General features: G+C 62.5%; 1 long non-coding RNA gene across 2 annotated transcripts; it reads left to right on the plus strand.

The window, feature by feature from the left end:
- The first annotated feature begins 1,001 nt into the window (after positions 1–1,001).
- Positions 1,002–6,372, plus strand: LOC124089093 (uncharacterized). 2 transcript variants are annotated; one of them, XR_009226244.1, is made up of 4 exons: positions 1,002–1,371; positions 4,721–4,830; positions 5,361–5,461; positions 6,240–6,372. It is a non-coding gene; the product is annotated as an uncharacterized LOC124089093 (long non-coding RNA). The 2 variants fall into 2 exon arrangements; XR_009226243.1 differs by having other exon boundaries at positions 4,721–5,461.
- The last annotated feature ends 5,344 nt before the right edge of the window (positions 6,373–11,716 follow it).

The raw sequence follows: 11,716 nt of genomic DNA on the forward strand, positions 1-11,716 counted from the left end.
TCCTTTGTCACCAGGCAGTGCCCTCCTCGTCCCTGACCAGCTTCCTTGCCCAAGTCTGCTGCCTGGAGCCATTCCGGCCTCCCCCTTTCTCCTGATGACTGTGTAGGATCTCTCTCTATCACTTTATTTTATTCTGTTTTATTTTTTTGTACCAGGGATTGAACCCAAGGGCACCCTACCACTGAGCCACATCACCAGCCTTTTTTCCTAAGACAGGGTCTTGCTAAATTGCTGAGGCTGGCTTTGAACTTGTGATCTCCTGCCTCAGCCTCTGAGCCACCACACCCAGCCCATCTCTATTTTTAACTCTGCATTGCCTTCGTATTTAACGTGGGGTCCTTGTAAGCACATATAATTGGATCTGGTTTTTGATCCACTCTGGTGCCTTCGTCATTTGGTGCCTTTAGACCTGGACGTTTCCGTGTTTCTGAGCGAGTTGGGTTGATGTCCACTGCCTCTGTGTCTTCTCGTGGGTCTTTGTGCCTGACGTCCCCTCTTCCCTGACCGCTGTGGGTCTGTTTGTGTCTTCAGGCGAGGACGAGGCAGGCCAGCTCGCGGTGAGCACGCCCGGCCCTTGGTTCTGTTTCCCTCCTTTTGGCCCCTCCGGCCCCTGGCGTGCCGCGCCCAGGGCGCTCCTGTGCGCACAGGTACGCAGGGCAGGTGTGCCCAGGGCGCTCCTGTGGGCACAGGCACACAGGGCAGGTGTGCTCAGACTCAGCGCTGCCTGCGACTCGGGGGAGGGGAGTGCCGCCCGCCCCGCCTTCGCCTCGCCCCGCACGCCCCACCTCCGCCCCGCCCACCTCCGCCCCGCCCACCTTCGCCCCGCCTTCGCCTCGCCCCCCACCTTCGCCCCGCCCCTCCTTCGCCTCGCCCCGCCCCACCTTCGCCCCGCCCCGCCCGTCCCACCTTCGCCCCGCCTTCGCCCCGCCCACCTTCGCTTCGCCCCGCCTTCGCCTCGCCCCGCCCGCCCCCCCACCTTCGCTTCGCCCCGCCTTCGCCTCGCCCTGCCCCGACCCCGCCGCGCCCCGTGAGGCTCTTCCGGTTGAGGTCTGAGCGGTAGCGGCCTTCCTTCTCCCTGGAAACTGCCTCCCTTGGAGGTTGAGCTCCCTGGGCCGACTCTGGCCGGTGTTCTCCTCTGTGTCCTTGTGGGCTCTTAGGACTCCCTACAGGGAGGGTGTTTCCCCTGCCTCTTCCCAGCTAGTCTTTCTGACTTCCGGCAGCTGGCATGCTCTGAACCTGGCTCTAGGCTTCCTGACACAGTGTCCCTTCCAGTCAGCTCTGAGTTGGGGCAGGGCCAGCCCCAGGGCAGGGCACCCAAGCAGGCAGGGAGCTGGCTGGGAGCCCTGGCTTTCTCTTGCCTGGTGCTGCGGGGTAAGCGACTTCCTGTGACCTGGAGGGAACACGTGCTGGCCCCCGTGGGTGGGGACGCGTTCCCTCCCCAGGTCTGTGCTGCTCTCCTCTGTCCCTGGGTGGAGGGGCTGGGAGCTGGGGGAGGGCCACGGCATGGGGGGTGGGCTCTCTGGAGCCCCCTGGGTAGCCCCGGGGGCACTGGCTGCACGTCACCCTTGGCCTTGCCAGGGCCAGGCGTGAGCAGGTCACCCGTTGCCTTCTGTCCAGGCAGGTGTCAAAAAGAAGAGAGGGGGTGGCTGGGCAGCAGGCCTGGGCTGGACGGAGCACTGGGAACCTGTGTGGCCATCACGTCTGTCTAGGTGGGCCAGGGCCTGTCCTGGCTTCAGTGGCCACCCCAGCCATGTGCTAGGAGGAGGCACCAAGGGAAGGGGTTCCAGAGGATCCGTCAGCCAAGACAGAGACTCAGGCTAGAGGTGGGCTCCTGGGGGGGTCTCCAGGTGGGGAGGCTCAGGCTGGGCTACCACCCTGTCTTGTCAGACTTGCTTTATTTTTTTCCGTGTTGGGGATTAAGCTGAGCCCAGGGCCTCACATGCTACGCAAGTGCTCTCTCCGGAGCTACATCCCCAGGACTTTTATTTTTTATTTTGAGATAGGATCTCACTAAGTTGCTGAGGCTGGCCTTGAACTTGTGATCCTCCTGCCTTAGCCTCCCAAGTTGCTGGGATTACAGGTGTGTGCCACCGCACCTGGATTACTTGCTTTTATATTTTGGTTAAATACACAACATGAGGGGCTGGGGATAAGCTCAGTTGGTAGAGTGCCTCCCTTGCGTGCACAAGGCCCTGGGTTCAGCCCCCAGCACCACACACACACACACACACACACACACACACCATGAAAGGCATCCCTTAGCCATCCTTAGCAGCACAGTTCCGCAGCATTAAGCACCTGTGCAGCCCCTGCCACCCCCATCCCCAGGTCTCCATCCTCCCAGCTGAGGCTCAGTCCTGAGCACAGCTCCCCTCCCCTCCCAGCCTGGGCACCCCCACTCCGGGGACCTCCCGTGGGTGGGATTGTGCGGAGCGTCGTCCTTAGGGCCCACCCACCGTGTAGCGGTGTTGGAGTCCTTTGGGGCTGAGTGACATTCCACAGTGAGCCACAGCTCCTCTGCCCTTCATGCAGCCAGGGCCACCTGGGTCACGCCCCACAGTGGCTCTCGTGAACATGGGTGTGTGGGTGTCTCCCTGACCCCGTGGAGTGAGGGAGAGAAGTGTGGCTGCGGGCCGCGACCCTTTGCCTCCCCCACTCCCCACGCACCAGCTACCTCTGGCCGTCCTGCCCACTGCGGTGCTTTCCTGCTGGCCGTGGCTGGGGCCCTTCCCAGGGAGCTGCTCTTGGCCTCACGGTCGCTCGTGGTGGTCTTGCTGCCCACCCTGGACTCCTGTGGGGAGTGCAGGAGCCCCAGGGGCACCTCATTCATGTCTGGAGCAGTCGCTCTGGGCCGCCCTGAGCTGAACCTGGGAGGCCCCTGTGGACATGAGGACAGCCCTGCCTCCTGCACCAGCAGAAAGGCAGAGGACAGGCCGCCGTGTGCGCTGGGCACTCCAAGGCCCGAGCCACAGCCCGTCTGCTGTGGACACAGCACTGTGTGGGCAGGACAGGGTCACCCCGGGGATGGGCCACCAGGCCGGGGGCCTCTTCAGGACAGACCTGCCAGTCAGGGGCACCGTCAGGTCCTGCCCGTGCATCCTGGACAGCTGCTCACAAGGCCTGAGGGAGGGCTGTGGACAGCTGAGCTGGCGCGGATGTCTGCTTCTGACCCTGGTGGTTTGGGCCCGCGGGAGAGTGCTGGGTGACTGCTGCCGCCCGTCTGACCAACAGAAGTGGGAGGACAGCAGCAGGTTTTCTCCGTGGCTTGTGAAGGCGCTTGCCCTGCGGCCACCATGGGAGGCTTCATGGCCAGGGAAAACCCATCTGGGGTTGGAGCACCGTCGGCCAGCGGGGCCCAGTTCCAGATCCAGCCCACGGCATGCATGGCTGATTGACCTGGGACACTATGATGTGGGGGTGAGGAGCTGCATGGTGTCTGCGGGACGTGTGGGGTGAGGGCCATCAGACAGGCCCTGGTGTGTCAGGGAAGCGTGAGTTGATTTCCTAGAACACACCATAGCCCCAGGAGCGTCCAGGCCAAACGGGCTGACCCTCAGGTGGACGCTGTGCCCTACAGCTACCGGCAGCAGAGCCTGCAGGGGAGACAGGAGGGAGAAGGCTGCTGCTCTGGGCTGAGTCCTTACCTGGTTGCTGGCCTTGGTGCTGTGGCCACCCAGAGAGGCTTCGGACAGCTCTGCGGTACCACTCCCCACTGTCCACCTGGAGGTCAGAGGGGTCTTGGGGCCTAGATGTTCTCAGGTATGAAACCACAGGGTCCTGACCAGCAGGACCCCAGATGAGCTCTGGGGCTACTAGCGTGGCACGTGAGGACCCTGGTCACCCTCCCTGGGGCTGGATTCTGGTTCGTGCCTGTTCTGAGGCCCTTTCCGCCTCGGCCTTGAGTGTGGTGGATGGCATCTGTCCTGAGATGTGTCTGTGGCTGGCATAGTCCCCCAGGATCCCACAGCCCAGAGGGTTGGCGAGGCTGTGAGCGATGTTCCTCCTCACGTGAATGATGGCTCAGTCAGCAGGGTGCGGCAGGGACAGCATGGGCCCCACCAGAACCTGCTCTCCGGTTTTCCAGGGGTCATGGAGGGTCATGCGTGAGCTGGGAGTCATCCTGCCTCTGTCTCCTCAAAGCCCAGCCTCGGCCCCCGAGCCACGGGCTGGAGGTACTTGGACGTGGGGTGCTGGGCGGCAGTGCGGGGGTCGGCCCAGCCTGGACCTGCTGGGCCCTGGCTCAGGCCCCTTCTTGGTTCCTTGGTCAGTCCCAGGGCTTGGCCCACATTCTTCCCCCATCCTGCAGGCTTTCTGGAACCTTCCAGCCTTACTGCTCACACCACCATGTGCCAGGCAGCACACGTACTTTAACTCAGTCACTACAGACTGCAAAGTAGGCGTGTTGGTCACTGCTGTGACCAAGTGTCACATTCTTTTTTTTTTTTAATTACAAGTCTTATGTTTATTTTTAACATTTGAGACACAGGTTATCTTTACAATTATATTTTTGTGTACCTATTTGCTTAAAATCAGTGAATTTTTAGGCCACATTTTGGTAACATTTGGCCTTTGTGAGTAGTTCACATGGTGAAGGCAAGGTCTGCTGCACGCAGTCTGAAGTCAGAGGGATCACGTCTGAAGATAGGCTCAGGAATTCTGGTCCAGTGGGTGCAGGTGTTTCCCTCTCTGGCAGCCGGGCTGATTGATACCTGGCTGCCAGGCCACCATTCACAGGTGCCAAGAAGACAGGGCACAGACCTCCTAAAACGAGGCCACACGTCCACCCCTCGTGGCGGTAAAGGTTTCCCAGTTCAGGCCACCTGCGCTCAGGTAAACTTACAGACCTGGAAGAAGCATCGTGTCAGAAAGGGGAGGCTGGGCTGGGGCTCGGTGGGAGGCGTCCTAGCCTGGGTGAGGCGCTGGGTTCCATTCTCAGCACCACATAAAGTAAAGGTGCAACACCAGGGAGCACTGCCCTTGGCGAGCCAGCGGCTGACTGGGCCTGTTGGGTGCAGACGGGCCATAGGACGTCCGTCAGGCCGCAGAGCAGCACTGGGTCCTGGTGTGCCTCTGTGGTCAGCTGGAGCCTTCCTGCTTCTGGGAGGTGCCCAGTTTTCTGGCTGTGATATCAGAGGTTGGGTTCCCCTCGATCATGGTTCCCCGTGGTTCATGGTTTTCCATCCTGACCCCGTTGCTCTCCTCCCAGCAGCCTGGGCCTCTCTGGCCTCCCTCTGACACGGCCTTGAGCGGCAGCCTGCATGCTGCTCGTCCCTGGGCAGCGTCTTCCCAATCACCACATTGTTAAACTCGGGCACTAGACCTCTGAGCCACATCCCAGCCCTGTTTTACATTTTGTTTAGAGACAGGGTCTCACTGAGCTGCTCAGAGCCTCGCAGAGGCTGAGGCTGGCTTTGAACTCGCGATCCTCCTGCCTCAGCCTCCCACACTGCTGGGATTACAGGTGGGTGCGCCACGCCCGGCCCCAATCACCACGTTCTTAGAACATGAGAGTGTCCAGTTCTGGAGGCCTGGGTCCTGAGGCTCCTCATCTTGGGCTCTCTAGGCTCTGAGGACGCTGGCCCAGGCTGTCCCCAGCTTGGTGTTTGCTGTCCTCTTGGGCCTTCCTCGATTTATTTGTAGCAGCATTGTCCAGGTCTCTGCCCCAAACTCCCTTCTCACAAGTACCCTGACCATGAGTCCATCCGTCACCTCACCAGAGACCCTGCCTCCAGAGAAGGGCACCTCAGGCCCAGGGCTGAGGCCTCCAACGCAGGAATTTTGTGAGGACGTGGTTCAGCGCCCTCAGCAGGAGAGCCATCCTGTCCTCAGGAAGGAGACCGGGCAGGGCTGGGTTCTCAGCAGGGCTGCGGCTCGTCCCGTCCCACTTGGTGCCCTGTGCTCACGTCACTCCAGGTCCGGGTGGAGGAGGGCTGCCCTTCAGCACCCACCCCTGCCCTTGGGTTGGGTCATGTCCTAATTTGAGTCTGAGGAGTCCCGTGAGCCCCTTGGTTCAGGCCCAGCATGGAGAGGGGTCAGCTGCAGCTGGACCTCTGCAGCAGTCTGCTTACCCTTTCCCGCAGGAAGCCACGCGGGCCGGCCCTCGGCCCCTCTGCCCTCAGCTGGCCTGGGGTGCCACGGGGCCTCGTTCCTGGCTCTGGAAGGAGAGGGAGGGGGCAGTGGCGGGAAGGCTATGTGGAGGTGTCTGGAGGTCACAGCCCGCTGTTTCGATGCTCTTTCAGGCTCTCATTGCCCAGAGTCCTGCCTTCCTGGATTTGGCCAAAGCCAAAAAGCAGAAGGACTGAAAACTTTCTCATTAAGCATCTTACGGTGCTTCTGATGGGGCCTGAAACAGGAAGTTGCACGGTCTGCTGCCGGAAGTCCACGACCTGCTTAGCGGCGGGGAAGTAGGTGTTCCCAACCTGCGGGCTCCGAGCAGGGGCCAGCACGGGGGATGCAGGACAGGGACCCCTGTGGTTGGGGGGCATGACTGAACCGACCTGGGCTGACAGCGGCTTGGGGAAAGCCGTGTTGCTCTGCACTAATTAGTTAGGGCCCTACGTTAATGTGTTAGGGCCACCATGACAAAGCGCCCCACACTGGGGACCACAGACATGGTCTCAGTCCTTGGGGCTGGGAGTCTGAGATCAAGGTGCCACAGGGCTGCCCTCTCCATGGTTTTGTAGACGATGTCTTCTCCTGTGTCCTCACGGTCATCCTTGGCAAGCGTCTGTGCCCTGACCTTATGAGGGCATGGGTCGGATCAGGGTCACCGCAGTGACCTCAGGTTACCTCTGTCCCCCTGAAAGCCCCCTCTCCCCGTGCACTCACGTGCTGAGGTCCTGGGGTCAGGCACGCACAGCATGAAGTTGACCGTCTGGCCGTTCCCGTTGCTCAGCAGGCCCACAGTCTTCACAGGGCAGCTGCAGGACCCCTCGACACCCAGCGGTGCCACCCCACTGATGGGAACCTCCTGGCTGGTCCTCAGGAAGAAGTAAATGGACCAGGGGCCGCCCGAGTCCCAGGCCCTAGCTCTGTGCCCCGCCGTGGGAGCAGGGATGCACCTCAGTTCCATCCATGAGCACTCACAGGGCTCAGGGACCAGGCAGCTGGGAGACCATGGATGTCAGCCAGGGGTCAGTGTCTCCGAGCAGGAGCTGTCCCTGCAGGGTCCCCCTGACGCCCCAGACCTTCCTGCTTCTCGGCTCTCTGAGCTTCCATGGGGATTCCTCTCTGAGCCTAGCTCCCCAGCAGGGTGACCAGCCAGGCCAGCTGTCCTGGACTGTTACTTAGGCCAGTCGGGCTGGGCAGCTTGCAGAAGGGTGTGCAGAGGGGCAGTGGAAAGGTCAGGCCCTCTGGGTTCTGGCTGATCCTGCAGGAGACCTGGGGTGAGTGGACAGGGCAGGCAGGGCTTCCGTGGCCTCCTGTCCATGGTCCTGAGCACAAGTCCCAGGAGCCCTCCTCTGTCTGGGGGCAGAGAGGGCCTGGCTCCACAGTGCCCACCAAGGGACAGGCCAGGTGTGGGCCAGAAGGAGCCTGGGCTCCGGGGAGAACGTCACCCCTCCCAGTACCCTCCAAAGACAGGAAGCAGATGGTGTGGCTTTGCCAGGACACTGTACTGCCACGTGGAGGACAGAGCCGAGGGGCCCACAGGCTCCCATGAGCCTCCCACACATGTCGCAGCCCCTGACCCCTGACCCCTCACCTGACCCAGCAGTTCCTATGGAAGGGACCAGCACAGGGCAGGTGCCACCTGCCCACAAGAGCAGGTGACGGGGTGCTGCCACAGTCGTCGCACTCTGGGGAGGAAATGGTCTCTTCAGGGGATTTCCAGCCCAGGCACCGGTTTTATTGTGGGCGCAGTGATTGAAAGAGCTGTACTTTATCAGACGTGTCACCAGAGATGGGGACAGAGACACAGATGGAGAGAGAGAGAGAGAGAAAAGGAGAGAGACAGACCACAGTAGTGTAGGTCCCCAGCAGGGCTGTGCCCAGGGCTGCAGCCAGGAAGGTCTGTCCAGGTTCAAGGGAAGGTGAAGGGTGGCCTCATTGGCCTTCTGCCTCCCAACAGCCTGCCCGGGGCCCAGCCCTGGCTCGCTGGAGCAGACCAGGACTTGCTTCCCCAGCACACGAGGGCAGGAGCCCAGGGGCCCTCATGCGTCACACCCCGGGCACACTGTGTCTCCAGGATGGACCAGCTTCCTCTCTGCCCCTTGCCAAAGTCAGCACAGACCTAAGCAAAGATCAGAGGGGGCAGGGCTGCAGCTCAGCTTGGGGCACCTGCCTAGCGTGGGCCAGCTTCCCGCGTTCCATCCCAGCCCTGCAGAACCAGACGTCAAAGCCCAGGATGGGCGTGGCCTCAGAGTCTCTGCTGACCCCGTCCTGCCTTCCGGGGCCAGAGGTGGGCACTGCCTGGACTTCAGTGCCCTCTCTGTGGAGGACTTTGCCTGACACCCCTCTTCTAAGTGAGGCTGCCCAACCCCCTCTGTGGGCCCCTGGGGAACAGGTTGGGAGGGGCCTCAGGGTGAGGTCGGGGTGCTGTGGGCAGTGGAGGTGCTGAAGACCACCGGAAAGGCCTCAGTTTCTCCCAGCCTGCGGGGAAGGCAGGGAAGGAGTGCTCTGTGCCTAGTATCATGTCATCATTGAGGAGAAACTCGCAGAAGCAGAGTGTGGCCACGTCCCATCAGCCCAGGGGCTGCAGTCTGCACCTGCCTGTTGGGGGGAGTGGACAGCTTGCCTACTGGTAATAATTCTGCTGTGTGGATCATTATCGTTATTGTATGTGATATATATTATTGTTATTATAACCTCTAGCCTGGGAGGTTCTGTTTGGATCGATGTTGTTCTTGGTGAGAGCAAGGTCGGAAGAACAGGGAGTCTTCTCAGCAGCGGGGTCCTGCCGCAGGGCACTGCTGAAGCTCCTGCCACTGGCCGCTATGAGCTGTCATTCTGTGGTCATTGCCACCAGGAGCCAGGCTGCAGCACTGTGAGGCCACTCTGCCTTGCCCTCCCTGGGGGCCTGCAGAGGAAGTGTCCTCCACGTGTCCCCGGGTCTATGAGCTGAGGGGTGTCCTTGCACCACCGACCCCTCTCCCAAGCTGCTATGGCCAGCTGCTGCAGGTCTTCTGGACACTTGGGCTTGGGAGGAGAAAGGAGCTTACGTCCTCTTCCCCTGGGGCCCAGGGGAGGAGAGCCGACATGGTGCTGGGGCAGGCAGCTGCTCCCAGGTAGAGACCCCCTTTCTTCAGTGCCAGTCGGCAGTGTGGTGTCAGGCCAGCAGGAGCACAGTAGGCAGCAGGCCCCAGGTCAGCTGGGCTGGACCAGGGCAGGGTCCTCCACAGGGTGGGTGTGCCCCTGGGTTTGGGCTCTGTGTCAGTAATTGGGCACAGGCAGGTGGCCCACTCCCAGGACCTGTACTCATGGCCACCTGTCTGCTGTCAGCCCCTCAGGCTTCAAAGAACTGCAAGGTTCCCTCAGGTTCCCTCAGAGCTTCTGGACACCCTGGGCTCTGCTCTGGGAGCCTGGGCCGCCCCACCCCAGCTCCCTGGGGGCTCCCTGAAGGCCCCGACCACCTCCGTTCCAGATGCCTCCTGCTGTACTGCGCCTGCCCTTCCTCCTGGCCTCTGGCTCTCCCAGGGTCCACTGTTGTGCAGGGCCAGTCCACATGTAAGCTGGACCCCACACTGACCAGAGGACGCTGGACAGAGGCTGCACACCCACAGTCGGGCTCCTCTGAGCCTCTTCTCCGCTGGGCCTTGCCCTTGGGCTTCTGCCTGTGCCCTTCCTTGGAGGTCCATCCAGAGAGCCAGCCCCCGACAGGGCCCCCTCTGGAGCTAGTCACCCCTCCAGCAGGCGCCCCGCGGTCCCCCTCTGATTGTCGGTGCCCCCTCCCCTGTTCTCCTGGCAGGTGGACAGCCATGCCAGCTGTCCCTGCTGACCACACTCGCCAGGCTGCCCCACGGTGGCTGCAGATACCAGCTCTCTGCGTCACGGGGTCCCCCGAGTCTGAAGGAACAGAAAGGTCCAACAGATGGCATAGGACACGTGCCTGGGGTGGACGAGGCAGCCACCCCTGGAAGCTGGGTCACTGGCCCCGAGCCTCCCAGGCCACAGCCCAGCCCCTCTCGCTGAACACGTCCTGGGAACGTGCGTGCGGGAGGCAGGGGTGATGAGCGGAGGACTGGCTGTCAGGGGGACCAAGCTGGCCAGAAGCGGTCCTTCCAGGTGGCCCGGGACAGAAGCAGCCGAAGCCAGTTCCCGGCCCACCCACCCCACACGGCTTCCTGTGAGGGCACACTGCCCCGGGGGGGTGCGGGCCAGAGAGGCTCTGGCGTCGCACAGAGAAACCCACTCCGCTGCCTGGAGCTGGGGCTCAGGATGGTGGGAGTCCGTCCCAACGTTTTGTGGTGAAGGAAGATTTTAGGTCAATACTAAAGCTCTGTGGTCACAGACGGCTCAGGATGTGGATTCCTCAGCGTCTCGGTCCACAGTGACAACACCACGGTGCTGCGCCTCCGTCACCACCCTTCCAGAGCTTTCTCACCTTTCCAGATTGGAGCCCTTTCCCCGTGGACGCTGCCTCCCTCTCTCCCAGCCCTGGCCCCTTCCTAGGCCCTGGGCTCGGCAGGTGGAAGCAGGCTGTTGGTGGGAGAGTCAGCCCCTGCTCGGTTTCTGGACCCCTCAGGAGGCGGGAATGGGCCTTCTCTGGCCTGGCCTGGTGTGGGGACCTCTGTCCCTCCTCCAGTGCAGTGACCCTGCAGACACAGCGGCCCTGTAAGCAGGCCACAGGGCTCTTGGCCAGGCACAGTGCTGAGTCTGCCGGGAGGGACGTGTCCTCCTGCTCCGGCCCAGGTGTGTTCAGGCCAGTGGAGAAGGTGCTGGGGTGGGACCATCCTAATGCCTCTGCCACACTCCCAGGCGCCCTCCTCCCGCCCTCCCCGTTCCCAGTGACAGGTGTGGGCTGCTTCCAGACAGAGATTTCTCCTGGTCTCCCTGCCCACCCTTTACCAGAGGCCTTGGGATTGTGGCCTTATAGCCCCCTCTTTGGCCCCCACTGCCTGTCCACGTGGCCTCCCCTGCCTCGGCCTCGCCCCTGATCTGTGGTCACAGGCTCAGCCCTGTGTCCACTCAGACCCTAGGGAGCTCCCGGTGGGGGCGGGGAGCAGCCCTGCTGGGCAGGACCCAGGGAGTCGGAGCCGTGCTGGAGTGCACAGAGGTCCTCTGCCAGGCGCCGTCCGCTCCAGCCTAGGCCAGGCACGCAGCCCCTCCCTCAGGGCCCCACGCGTCCCCTCTCTGCCTGTGCGCTGGCTCAGCCTGGTCTCCTTGCCCCTCCAGACTTTCCCCCAGTCCGCTCCCAGCCCCAGGCTCTGTCCCTTCCTGCCCAGGCTGCTGGCTCCTGACCCCCAGGAGCACCATGTGGCTCCTAGAGTCCAGCCAGAGTCCCTGCCTTCTGCCACCACTCCAACGTCCTGCGCCATGCTCACCCTAGGGGCCAGCTGTTGGGCACACCCACTATGACTTTGCCCTGCACTGCCCCTCCCCATCTGTCCTCCAGGCCACGGGCCATGCTCATGACCCCTGCCTCCGGTGGCATGAGAAGCGGGGACCCTGTGCCTGAGGACTGCAGTGGAGAGGAGGGAAGGGGCAGTGCTGCTGGGTCCTGCTGTCCCTGGGGAGAGCCCCGTGTGCAGCTGGGGTCTGCAGGTCCCCCAGGGTGTTT

This window comes from Marmota monax, unplaced genomic scaffold, assembly GCF_021218885.2.
Source record: "Marmota monax isolate L192 unplaced genomic scaffold, Marmota_monax_Labrador192_F-V1.1 WCK01_AAM20220418_F8-fsc00125, whole genome shotgun sequence".
Classification (NCBI taxonomy): domain Eukaryota; kingdom Metazoa; phylum Chordata; class Mammalia; order Rodentia; family Sciuridae; genus Marmota; species Marmota monax.